This window comes from Aptenodytes forsteri, unplaced genomic scaffold (assembly GCF_000699145.1).
Source record: "Aptenodytes forsteri isolate BGI_AS27 unplaced genomic scaffold, ASM69914v1 Scaffold126, whole genome shotgun sequence".
Lineage (NCBI taxonomy): Eukaryota > Metazoa > Chordata > Aves > Sphenisciformes > Spheniscidae > Aptenodytes > Aptenodytes forsteri.
Window position 1 is genome coordinate 1,356,605 of NW_008794599.1, and position 11,692 is coordinate 1,368,296.

Consider the following 11,692-nt stretch of genomic DNA (forward strand, 5'->3'; position numbering starts at 1 on the left):
CCCCCTCTCCTCCGGATCCCCCCAGTCTGGGCAAGCGGAAAGCCCTTGTCGGAGCAGAGCTCCCTGTAAATCACCAGGCTCTGCATCACCGGGGACTTGTTTTTCATTACGAAGGCACCAAAAAAAATAGCAAACGGGGGAAATATTGCTCTCGGCACGAAAGCGGCACGGCCCTGGTTCGGCTTTTCCCTCCCGCGTGAGAACCAGCCCTGGCCCAGCTGGCTGGCACAGGGTGATACGTATATTTATTTTTCCCCTTCCCCTTTTTGAGGTCGTGGCGTGGCTCCTGTGAGGTCCCACGTGGCGGCTTTCATGGCAGATCCGATCCCCACCGATAAAAATGGTGTTGAGGGCTTCATGCCGGCAAGGGAAAGCGGAGAAAGAGGGGATGAAATGCAAAATAAATACATAAATGCCAGCGAGTGGCACTCGCTGGGCTGCAGGAGGGCTTGCGGATCCAAGGGGTTGCTGGCTGCCGTGGGTATTAATACGGGGGGAAGCTCTCAAATGGTGTGATTTTGTCACTGTCCTTGGGCGACGCAGGGGGAAACCCCTTTGGTGGTGGCAAAGCAATGGATCCACGCTGATTTATGCCCTTAAGTGTAAATCCAAATCCTACAGCCCGTTTCCCAGCTGAATTTGGAAATCTCTGTCACTGTTGACCTATTTAAAGGCAGTACCAAGCTCTTGGCTGAGCCGTGCCAAGGGGTTTAGATCCCACGGTGTCAAGTCTGTTCTGGTTTCTCTGGGATGCCAGCGGCTCCTGCAGTGATTTCAGCCACCCAGCACCTGCCTGAGCACCCCTGGGACTCCCAGCACCCATGGGTGCCTTTGCAAAGGGCATCTATGGGTGCCCTGTGCTGGCTGGGTAATTCAAAGTGGTTTCAGCATCTAAGGAAGCATGACCCACCTGATAGTCTCAGATCATTTCTATAAAGAAATGATGATTCTTTGCAAGATTTTGTTTGCTGTATCAGATTTGGCTTGGTGCTGCCATGGGGTTTGCCAGGGTTTGGTAAGATCTGTCCTCAATTTTAATGTCCGTGCATCCTCGTCCCCTGGTAAAATAAGGATAACGACCAAAAAAGAGTGCCTGGTCTCATGGCTCTGCCAATATATGAAACTGATTTTGGGGTGAATAAGCAGGGGAATGTGAACTAGGAGCAGCAAGGACCATCCCCGCGGTGTGACAGCTTTTGGGCTCCAGCAGCACCAATATTTACAGCCGGAGTGGGGGAGCTGCAAAATTGGCCGCGATTCAGGGCAGAGCAAGGAAAATGATCGGAATGAGGCTCTGGGAGCTTCATTTCTCTCCCTACGAGTAGGAAAGGGCTTATCCGGCTCGCAGGCTCCCTCCCTCCACGGGGAAGAGAAATTTGGCAGCAGAGGGCTGAGGGATCCGGAGGCAAAAAACGGGCAGTGAACAAATTGAAAGTGGAAATGAGGAAGACGTATTTAGCGGCGAGGTTCGTTAACCGCTGGAAGGGCTTGCTCACGACTGCCGTGGCTTAAATGGAGCCTGGGGGGCTCTTGTTTTGTTTGCCTCCCCCCCCCACCCCCCCCGAATATTTGCTCTGGCTCAAAGAAATGCATTCATGCCTTGTAGCAGAGGGCGCAGCCGCTCCTCGTGGAGCTCCCATCGGGCTGCCAAGGCAGAGGTGCTGACAACAAGCCTGGGATTTTCACATGAGTTTTGGGAGAGTTTTTGCAACCAGATCTTATTTTGAGCTGGAAACGTACCTCACTGCCAACGGTAAGCCCATCCCTCCCTAATCCCAACATTGCAATGTTGTCGCAGTAGCAAAACGGGATTTTGCACCTTTTCCTTCCCGACCACCGAGGGCTGCACCAGCCCAGCGCAAAGCTGGTGCCCGTCCCCAAAACCTCACAACCCGACCCCAAAACTGGTTGTTGCAACCAGACACGCAGGGAAAAACCAGAGTGACGAGGCCCCCTTTGCCTGGTCACGGTGAGTCAGTGGCAACCTCAAGACCGGCGAGGCTGTGCCAACTGCTTGCTCACCCACCAGCATAGAGAAAAAAACCCCAAGGTGAGCCCAACAACTCAACAAAAAGCCATTTGCAAGTCTTTGCAGGAAGAGCCACCCGGTGCACACGCCACGCGCTGGCAGGAAAACGCGATGCAATTTCCATAGGAGCATTCCTGACGGCGGCCTGGGGAGCTGTGCAATCCTTCTCCGTTAAAATTAGCCATGAGGAATGTGCAATTCCTACCGGGATGGCTTATGGAAATGATAAACAGAAACAGAACAAATAAAGTTTTATGTGTGGATTTAGAAATCTCGGCAGCTGGAGCGTTCAATTCCCCCACCGTGAGCATCGGGCTTGTAGGAGAGGGGGGAAAAAAATAGAGCACAAGCTGCTTCCAGAAGTTGCACATTTTAGCTAAATTATTTTAATAAACAATTTGGTTTATGATTCAAACTTGCTTAACCACACAAGCAAAACTGATACAAATCAGTCGTAGGCTGGTATGCGCTCGCCAGCTGGGTTTGCATGAATCTGCAAGCCAGTTCTCACTCTCCCTGTGCATGCGTGGAGATGACCCACTGCAGATAAGGGCTGAATTAGTTTGGGAAAGTTTATAGAAGAAGGATTTGAAGAATTTAGCCTCAAATCTTCCCTTGACCATGACCAAAATGAGGTGGCACAGGAAGAGCACCAGCACAGAGCAGGTGATGGTCCTCCAGCCCTGCGTTGCGTGAGGACCTGCACCCTTTTCTCTTTGCTGAGCACATCCCTCCTGCACCCAGACAGTCTTTCAGACTCGTTGACAATTTTCTCAGACATTCTTTTTAAGCCGTAGAGATCTTCGTTTTGGGTTGCCGTAACTACAGAAATAAACACAGAAGTTTCTGGTGGTGGATAAAAATGTCTAGTGGTTTTTGACCGACCAACTTCTGTGCATTCAGCTTCCAGATGCTTCGAAGAGGAGGGCTTCTCAGAGAGCGTTGATGATGTTGTCTGGGAAAAGCAGGGCTGTTTAAAGCCATTCAAAGTGGGCTCCCAAAATTTAGGGCATGCTGTTATGAGTAGGAGCTGATGGAGCTATGAGGGGGGGGGGAGGTCTAAGCTTAGCAACGTGCATGAAGGTGCAACAGGAAAAAATGTCGGTGCCTTCCCATGTGCATATGAATGATGAAGGAGGTCTGCAAGGGTTGATTTGTTCAAAAAGCACCTAGTAGATATGGTTCACATCCTAGCAGAGACTAGAAGTGCTGATAAATGGGAACTCAGTTCTTGCTTTCCCTGTTTTCCCCCCAAAACACTGAGAGTCATTGGAGAAGTACCCAGATTCAGTTGTCCATTTGCTTTTCTTGTCATGCTCTGGTGGCACGGAGAGGTCCAAGCCATGCATGCCCCCATTTCTGCCGGGCAAACCCTCTCCGTGAGCTTCATCTCACCCAGCTGCAGCCACCAAAATCTCTGGCACAGTCCCTGACTCGTTCTTGAAGCCCCGACACAGGGATGTGATGGATGGTAAGAGCAAAGTCTTGGGGGACTCCATCCTATCATGTCCTGATGAGGAGTCCCATGGCGTCCTCCTGTGGATGAAACCCCAGCCATCAGCAGATGCGTTTTTGGGAACATCCCTTGGAAAACCAGCCAGGGAGGAGGCCAATAGTTCTCCTTTGGGAAAAGCAAAGCCTGTAGCAGAAAAGCTGGTGGTAAATGAATGAAAGTCCAGCAAAGGAACTCGGAGCTGTGAAGATCTCAGCCTGCTAGCGGGGCTGCCTAACCTAAACCAGATTTCTGTAGGAAATAACTCTAGGACATTTCCACCACAAACTATGCACTGCTGCTGCTTGGATAAGTCCGTACACCGTCATCCCAGTCTATTTTTTCCCCATCTTCCCTTCCAAGCATTGTTCCAAGCCCGAAGACGCTGCCGCAGCCGGCTGGGTGCCCTGGGAAATAACTTTCCCACCACTTTCTCTCTCCCCATGAAGAACACGGGGGGAAGCAGACAAGAGGTCTCGCTGAAGTCAGTGGGAAGTACGTGGTTGTGTGTGCGTGTGTTATTATTTAGGAGCCTGGTTGGGAGGAGGCAATGTTGGCTTTTCATCGCCATCACCAGCGGAGCAAAGCTGGGGTTGAGTTGGTTGCTCAGGCTCCAATCGGGAGAACATGGGGCGGGCTGGGAAGCAAGAAGCCTGGCTTGAAAGTCAGGATGGAGAAGACAATATCCATCAGCTTTCCAGGAAAGGAGGATGAACACAAGGGACCTCAAGCAGAGTTGAACGGGCCAACGCAGCCCCAGCGTGCTCTCCTCTTCCGTGCCAGATGCTCGGAGGCGCAGGACATGTCTACCCTGCAGCCCCACGGCTCTGCCAGCTTCTTGGTCGCTTAAATTGCTGAATGAAAGAAAAGCCTGAAAAGGGCATAATTTGCATTCCTGGAAAAGGCAATAATCCCTCAAGACAATTTTCGAGGTGAAGAATGGGAATTCTGATAAATTGGTAGTTTTTTTAAAAAGATGTCTGCTTTCCATAGAAATTCTGGGATTGACATTACAAAAGAGGGGAAGGACTCAACACAGACTTACACAGAAATACTCACTGTGTGGGAGTAAACTGGGTAGAATTTGACTTTTAGCTGAAAAATAACAATTTTCTGGGGGTGGAGAGGAACCAAATTAAATCAAAACATGTTTTGACCAGCTCTCTGAAAAATCCCGGCATCTTTCTCTCCCAAAGGCTCCCGGGTACTGGAATCTGTAACCCAAGCAGCCTTCCCAGCATGGCACAGGGGCTCTTTCTTCCATGCTTTCCACATCTTGTAGCCCTTTCTGCCTGCAAAAGCCAGCCCTGCTCTTGCTTTGAGAACTGTAACCCTCCAATAAGATGACTTCAAAAGCTTAGAAATAGCTGACCATGGGCAGGTGTAAAGAGCTGCATCTTCTGAGGTGAAGCTGATAATGCAACTTTGATAAGATTGAAGTGAGAGAGAAGCTACCCGTCACCAGTAGGCAGAGGGATAAGCAGGTAAAGCAGTTAAATGTTGGCTGGGAAAGTAAGCCAGATATGATTTGGTTGCTGGCATCTCTCCCGGGTCTGTAAGCAATGCTGTGACGATATTTTGGGCAGCAGAAATCTCTGTCTCCAAAGACAGCCCAGCCCTGCGGATCCTTTTGGAAGGAGCAGGGGATGGAGGTGAAAAAGGAAAATGTTCAGAAAAAAATCACAGTCAATGGGATTTCTGAAGGGTTTGCAATCCAGTGCAATGGCTGTCGGAGGTCAGCACCGATGGCTGGAGTTTTTGGTGGCCATCCAAGGCTTTGGAGGCAACCGAGAGGGATGGGTAGCTCTATATGCCTGGGTGGAGAGAGGTGGCCCAACCAACCTGCCGAGGTCTTGCTGGTGCATGGCGATGCCACTGATGTACCCCGAATAATTCATGCACTTCCAAGGCCACCTTGTTTTTCCGGGCAGGGAGAAGGCTTGTTTCCAGGAGCTGGAAACAGGGCAACCCCGTGGGGTTTCAAGCATTTGGGGGTTTTCCCCCTGTAGGTCCAGGCTGGCTGGTGTGAGGGCAGCAGGAATTAACTCTCTGAGCATCTATCGGCCCCTCAACAGCAGCTGCCTTGGCCCGAAGCCCAGGAAAGGATTTATACTGTCAAGAGCAAAAGGATAAACTTCACCTCTGCATCGCTGACAGCTAAAGCTACCTGGAAGAGGAAGCTTTATTTTTTAATGTGGCGTTATTTGAACATCTGTTGGAGAAGGGGTTTGGGGAGCCTGGACATTTCCTCCCGGGGCTAATCCAATTAACCCAGCGTGGGGAAAGCTTTATGAGCGCGCCTGGGATTGCCACGGTCCCTTTGGGAGAGGGGAACGTGGGGTTTAACCCTCCCAGGGGAGATGTGGCTTCACCTCTGAAGCCCAACCGCAGGAGAATGAGGGCTCCTAACCCCGAGCTTGCTGTGCATGGACTAGACAGCGTTGCTTTCATCCCATGGCCCTGAAGATCTTCCCAGCTTTCCTGATTCCTCCTAAAATCCCCCCATCATCTAGGATTTTGGAGTAGCCAGGTCTGGTCTTTGCAATTTGAACTAAGTAAAGCAAATAAAACTATAAGGAATAAAGTAAAATTGAATTTAGTGATCCTTTCGATAGGGAAGGGATTGAAGTCAGCTGAAAATTGCTGGGGGGGAGGGAGATGCTGGTCCTGAAGGTTGATTTCTGGATGTCCCCAGGACTTTATCAGCAGCCGGTGGGACAGGGAAGGAGGAATACTGCTTTGATCTGCTTCATTTCACGATTGCCATTGCAAACCTCTTAGTGCTGCTCACTCCCATTCCTCCCTGTATTGCACCACTGGGTTTCCCACGGAAGAAACCGGGACCTGAGCATGAAGAAATTCTCCGCAGAGAGCAGGAAAAGCAGGGGGTACCCCAGCAGCTGCCGGGACTCGGGGTGCCCTGCCCCGCTGCCCTGCTCCCACCCTCCCGGGGAGCCAACTTCAAAACGCCAGTCGGTAACGTGAACCCGGCTGCCCCGTAGGAATGAAGGGTTTTACCAGAGCTGGTACCAAAAATTCCCCGAGTCCCTGAGCAGCGTGTAAGCCCTGGGAGTCTAAACATGTTCCCTGGCATTAATCACTGGTAATAGAAACCAGAGCTGGCTCTTGTCCCCGCTGAGTCAATGCAACCCTTGACAACGCGTTGGGAAATACGCACGCAGGCTGAGAACGGGGCATGAAAGAAATTCCAGGCAGGGCTTTTTTTTTTTTTTTTTTTTTATATATAGCCTAAATGAAGGAAATGCCCTTGACAACGTTGGGAAATACGCACGCAGGCTGAGAACGGGGCATGAAAGAAATTCCAGGCAGGGCTTTTTTTTTTTTTTTTCTTTTTAAGTGGAATTTTGAAATTGGAAAAACATAAAGGGAGTAAAAATAGAAACAACAGCAGCAGAAACCTCAGCAATCTGCTGGCCTTGAACCTCTCTCCTCTTTCTCCCTCTTCTACCTCCCTCATCTCCCTGACCATCTCATCCCATGCCCTACACAAGGTTTGGCTGTGCTGGGGGGAGCAGGTAAGACCTTGAGGCAGAGAAAAGCCATTTTGAAATTGGAAAAACATAAAGGGAGTAAAAATAGAAACAACAGCAGCAGAAACCTCAGCAATCTGCTGGCCTTGAACCTCTCTCCTCTTTCTCCCTCTTCTACCTCCCTCATCTCCCTGACCATCTCATCCCATGCCCTACACAAGGTTTGGCTGTGCTGGGGGGAGCAGGTAAGACCTTGAGGCAGAGAAAAGCCTCCTATGATCCAGTTGGCGAGTGGTTTCATGGCACCCTGGAGCAGAGGGTGTCGAGGTGACATCAGAGCTGCACCATCCTACAAGACCTCCGTGAGTCCCACTGCGATTTCACGTGCCACCGCTTGACGTGATGAAAACATCCCATCCCAACCATTTTGCCAAGAGAAGCAGAGACGTCACCCAGGGGATCGGGTCTAAATCCTTGCTCCCGACCCTTCTCCATCCCTGGGCATCTCACATTTGGATCTTTCCCCCTTCTCCACTGTGTTATATGGGATGAGCTCAGCAAAAAACCGCTGCGAAACTAATTGCAGTCGCAGGGACTGTACAAGCACTTAGGAGGTGGACTCTTGAAACACTTAATGAGGTTTCGCTGAAATGGCAGCTAAATGATCTCCTCTCCCCAGTATTTAGGAAGCGATCGATAGAGGCTCCTGATGAGGAGATAAATCTCTCCACAACTTTATCGGACGGTGTCAGAAAGCGAAAGGATTGTTCTCGAGTCGGTGTCCGTAAGCATCTGCAGTCACGGGGGCGTTCTGGAGCACCAGGGCTTGACATCCTTACAAAGAAAATTGCAATCAGGGAAAAAAACCCACCCTAAACCCCCTAAACAGCCATCCTCCCTCGCCGCAGATTTTCCCACCAGCTGAAAACTTGGGTGTTTTATAGAAATGTTAAAAATGTGATGACAATCCCAGCCCCTGCTGCAGCCTCATGCCGATCCCTGGGGGGGATGTTGAGCTCCAAACATCTTGAAACGCCCCCCCAGTCCCTCGTCTCGTAGGAGTTATCCCTCTAGCAGAGGTTTTGATGCCTAGCGGGACTGGTTTCTCTTTCTCTAAATTCCTGCTGGTTTGATGCTGGTCCGATGGAGGGAACGTCGTGCCTGGGGATGGCACGTGGAAATGTTACTTGAAACCTTGGGGTTTTTGGCAAAGCAGGGAAACTGAGGCACACACCCAGGCGCAGGAGTTGGCAGCAAGTGCCTGTATCCCCCAAAGATGCTCCTGGGGGAAAAGGAAAGCTGAGATGGCTCTCTCCTTTTTATCTTCAGCATCTTCCCCCACTTCCCAAAAATATGAAGAAAAGAGATTGAAAATTAACTATTTCATAAAAACTTCTTTCTTACAGGCTCCGTTGAAAGCACTGTAAGAATAATATCGTGTATTTGCATTATCTTAGCATCTAAGAGCCTCTCCGAGGGAAGAGGTCATGTTTATCTGTGAGAAAAAATGGGGCAAAAACCAATGGTTCCTGCCCACGCACTGCGGCGTTGAAAGAGATACTCTGTCCCAGATGGATGCAATTAGGGGGAAGGCAGCAAGAAAAAATATTACGCAGGTGCTGTGGGACGTTTCTGGAAACTTCAGACGCTGCTTTTCCCAATGCTTGAAATCCCACTCCTATTTACTGAATTATTGCCGTTTTCCTGCGCGCGCAGCCTGGTCCAAGAGGCTTAGGAAACACTTGGATGGTGCTGGAGGATATTTTACCTGTTTTCCTTTTTCCTTTTGCTGCTTTTCTCAATTTTATGCCCAACTACATCCCGAAAACCTGGTTCTCGCAGGCTCGCCGCTTTCTGCAACCACATTGGAAGGGCTGGCTCTTGGCACAGGTTACTCTTCACCGTGGGACTTGTGGCTTTGAAATAAGCCCTTTTTTTGCTCCGATTATCCTACCCAGATAAAAAACCCCAAGTTTTTCCAAGGAAAGCACTGCGGGGAGGCTCCTCATTGCCGGCCGGTCGCTGCCGGCCGTGAGAACTTGGGTTTTTAGGAGGGATTTTGGTGACTCGGTTTGTTTGATTTATTTATTTTTCCTCCGGCAGAGAGAAAGGGGATGCAAAGGGATTTGGGCAGCACAGCGGAGGGTGGCATTGCTCCGGGTGAGGGCATGGCACGTGTCCGTGGGGAGCCGGGCAGCGGCTTTTATTTTGGCCAGGATTGCATGAAAGCTCGCATGAAATGCCCTGTCTAATCCCCAGGATATGAAGGGGAGGGCAAACCCCGTCCCTGCTCCGTGCCTCAGTTTCCTCATCTTAAAAATGATTTTGAAAAGCACTTCTCTGTGGGCTTGTTTGTGGCAGAAGGGATCCCCAGGCTCTGCATTTCAGGTCCAGGGCACGGAGCTGAATGAAAAGATGGAGGAATGGGAAAAGAAACCCCCAAACCGGGGGAAAGTCCTGTTTCCATTGCCATGCAAACAGCACAGTGAATTCCTGATGGCACCATTTTTGCAGGGACAGGAGAAGCCAGTTTTTCTGCCTCCTGGTATTTTTAGCAGCTGCTGCCCCTGGGCAGCTCGTCCTAATCAGTTAGCCGCCATCTCATGTTAAGAAATTTCGGTGACAATGCATCTTACGCGGGGTCATTTCCTCCGGGGCAGGCTCCTGCTGGCCACAGCAACACTGCGAGCTTCTGTTTAACATCTGGTCCTACTTCTCTTGTGGCCTTTTGGGTCATTGGCTCTGCCCAGCACATCTCCCCTTTCACCCTGGCTCCCTCAGTGGGGATGGAGAGAGGGAGCATCGTGCCTTCCCCATCTCCCCCCATCGCTGCCTCCAACGCCCCCGCAATGAGTTTTGGTGTCTGGATGTGTTCCTCACCCCCGTGCGAGGTCATCCGTGCGGGTCACATTTGGTGGCACTGGCCTTTGACCCGTTGCTCCCAAAGAAAGCAGCTTTCCCCATCAGATAACTCTGTCTGTGTTAGTGGGGCACCATCGCTCCAGCACGGTGCAGTGCATCACTGAGCCTGATGTTGTATGAGCATGCTGTCCACTTGGCATCCACCTTTCCACCCAGAATTTTGGGTCCAGCAACCAAATTTATCCCGAGCATAGAGGTGCTGGGCTGCAGCACAAGCTCAACTCCTTATTAGACATCAGAGAATCTCCACTGCAGCTTCCGTGAGCCTGTCGGAAACTCTGTGGTTCCTGCCTGGTAAAATTAAGGGTTTGGCTCCCTACCAAAAGCGATCAGCTTTCTGCTTTCCAATAAAATGGTTTTGGTAATGACACGGGGGAATACGGTCCTCAGAGGAGCTGTGGAGATGGAGGTTCAGCAGCAAAGTTTATGGCCCTGGAGCCTTGTTTTTTTACATGAAACCCCACCAAAATGTCAGTAAAATGTCTTCCCTGCTAGTTTTACATGGCAGTGTCTCACCTGGGTGAAACATCACCCTTGGCCGTGTGTGGACTTTGCCTCCTGACTTACTTGGGTATCACTGGGTCAGGATGGGAAGGTCCCCACGGCCACCTCCGTGCTTGGGCAGGAGGATAGGGCATCCCTGGGAAATCAAGCGTGTGGTTTTAATTTTCCTCTTGATCTGTAGAGAAAAGGAAAGCAAGAAGATTTATGGCCTCCCTTCTCCTCCTCCAGGTTTATAAATAGCGTTTATCAGGTGCTGGGCACATGGTGGCTTTTGGGGGAACAGCGGAGAGGGATCAAAAGCAATGTTGGGTTCCTCCTCCTCTCCCCTTTCAACATGTCTAATCTCTGCTCCCATCTATAAATGGCCACATTAACCTCTCCGGTTCAAACTGGAGATTCGCTGGGGGGATTTCGCCACCTGAAACCCTTGAAACCAGTCCCCGGCTTCTGTGCACCAGCCCCGACTCCCCACAGCTTTGATGTTTGCCCTGGGAAGCTCAGGTTATCGCACTGATGAGGGGGCGAGGGAGAAGCTCCAGGGGTCCACGCGAGGGGACCCCACTTCCACGGGTGCTTCGTGGTGCTCACACCATTAAAAGGGTCCTTGGGGTGAACGAAGGCAGCTTGAAGGAGAAAAAAAAACAAACCCAAAAAGAAAACCGAGGAGGGTGGTTGCATATTGTCATTGCACAGAAGTGGGTCAATAAGTGGGTTGTCCATAACTTTGTTTTTTACTGTTATTTTTCACTTAAGACAGTGATTTATATTTTTTATGGTGCCATTTTCCCGAAAATGTTTTTTCTGAGATTGGAAATTTTTACTTCTAAAAGAAAAGTTCAATTTGAAAATGAGAAGGTGAACCGCGCTCACAACCAACCGCTCCATGAAAGGAAAAGAAATAGATGAAAAAGGCCGAGGTGGCAGAGAGGGGAAAGGGGTTTTAAAAAAGAGAGGAAAATAATTTCTACGTATTTTCCTCTTTGCCTGAATTTCTGCAAGCGTGTCCTTAATGATGGCAGCCGGCCTCCTTGGGATGCTGGAAGGGTAACACTTGGCTTTACCAAAGAGCTATTAATCTGAACTACCAGGAAAGGGAAAAGCAGATTTTTGATACCATGAAGTAAGAGCCTCTAAGGACACTTTATAGAAAGAAAATAACAGCTTTAAAACCTGCAGAGCTCAGTTTCTAAACCACCCTTCTAGCTAGAGCTCCGGCTTTGAAACAACACCACGTTTCACTGGAAACACTCAGGG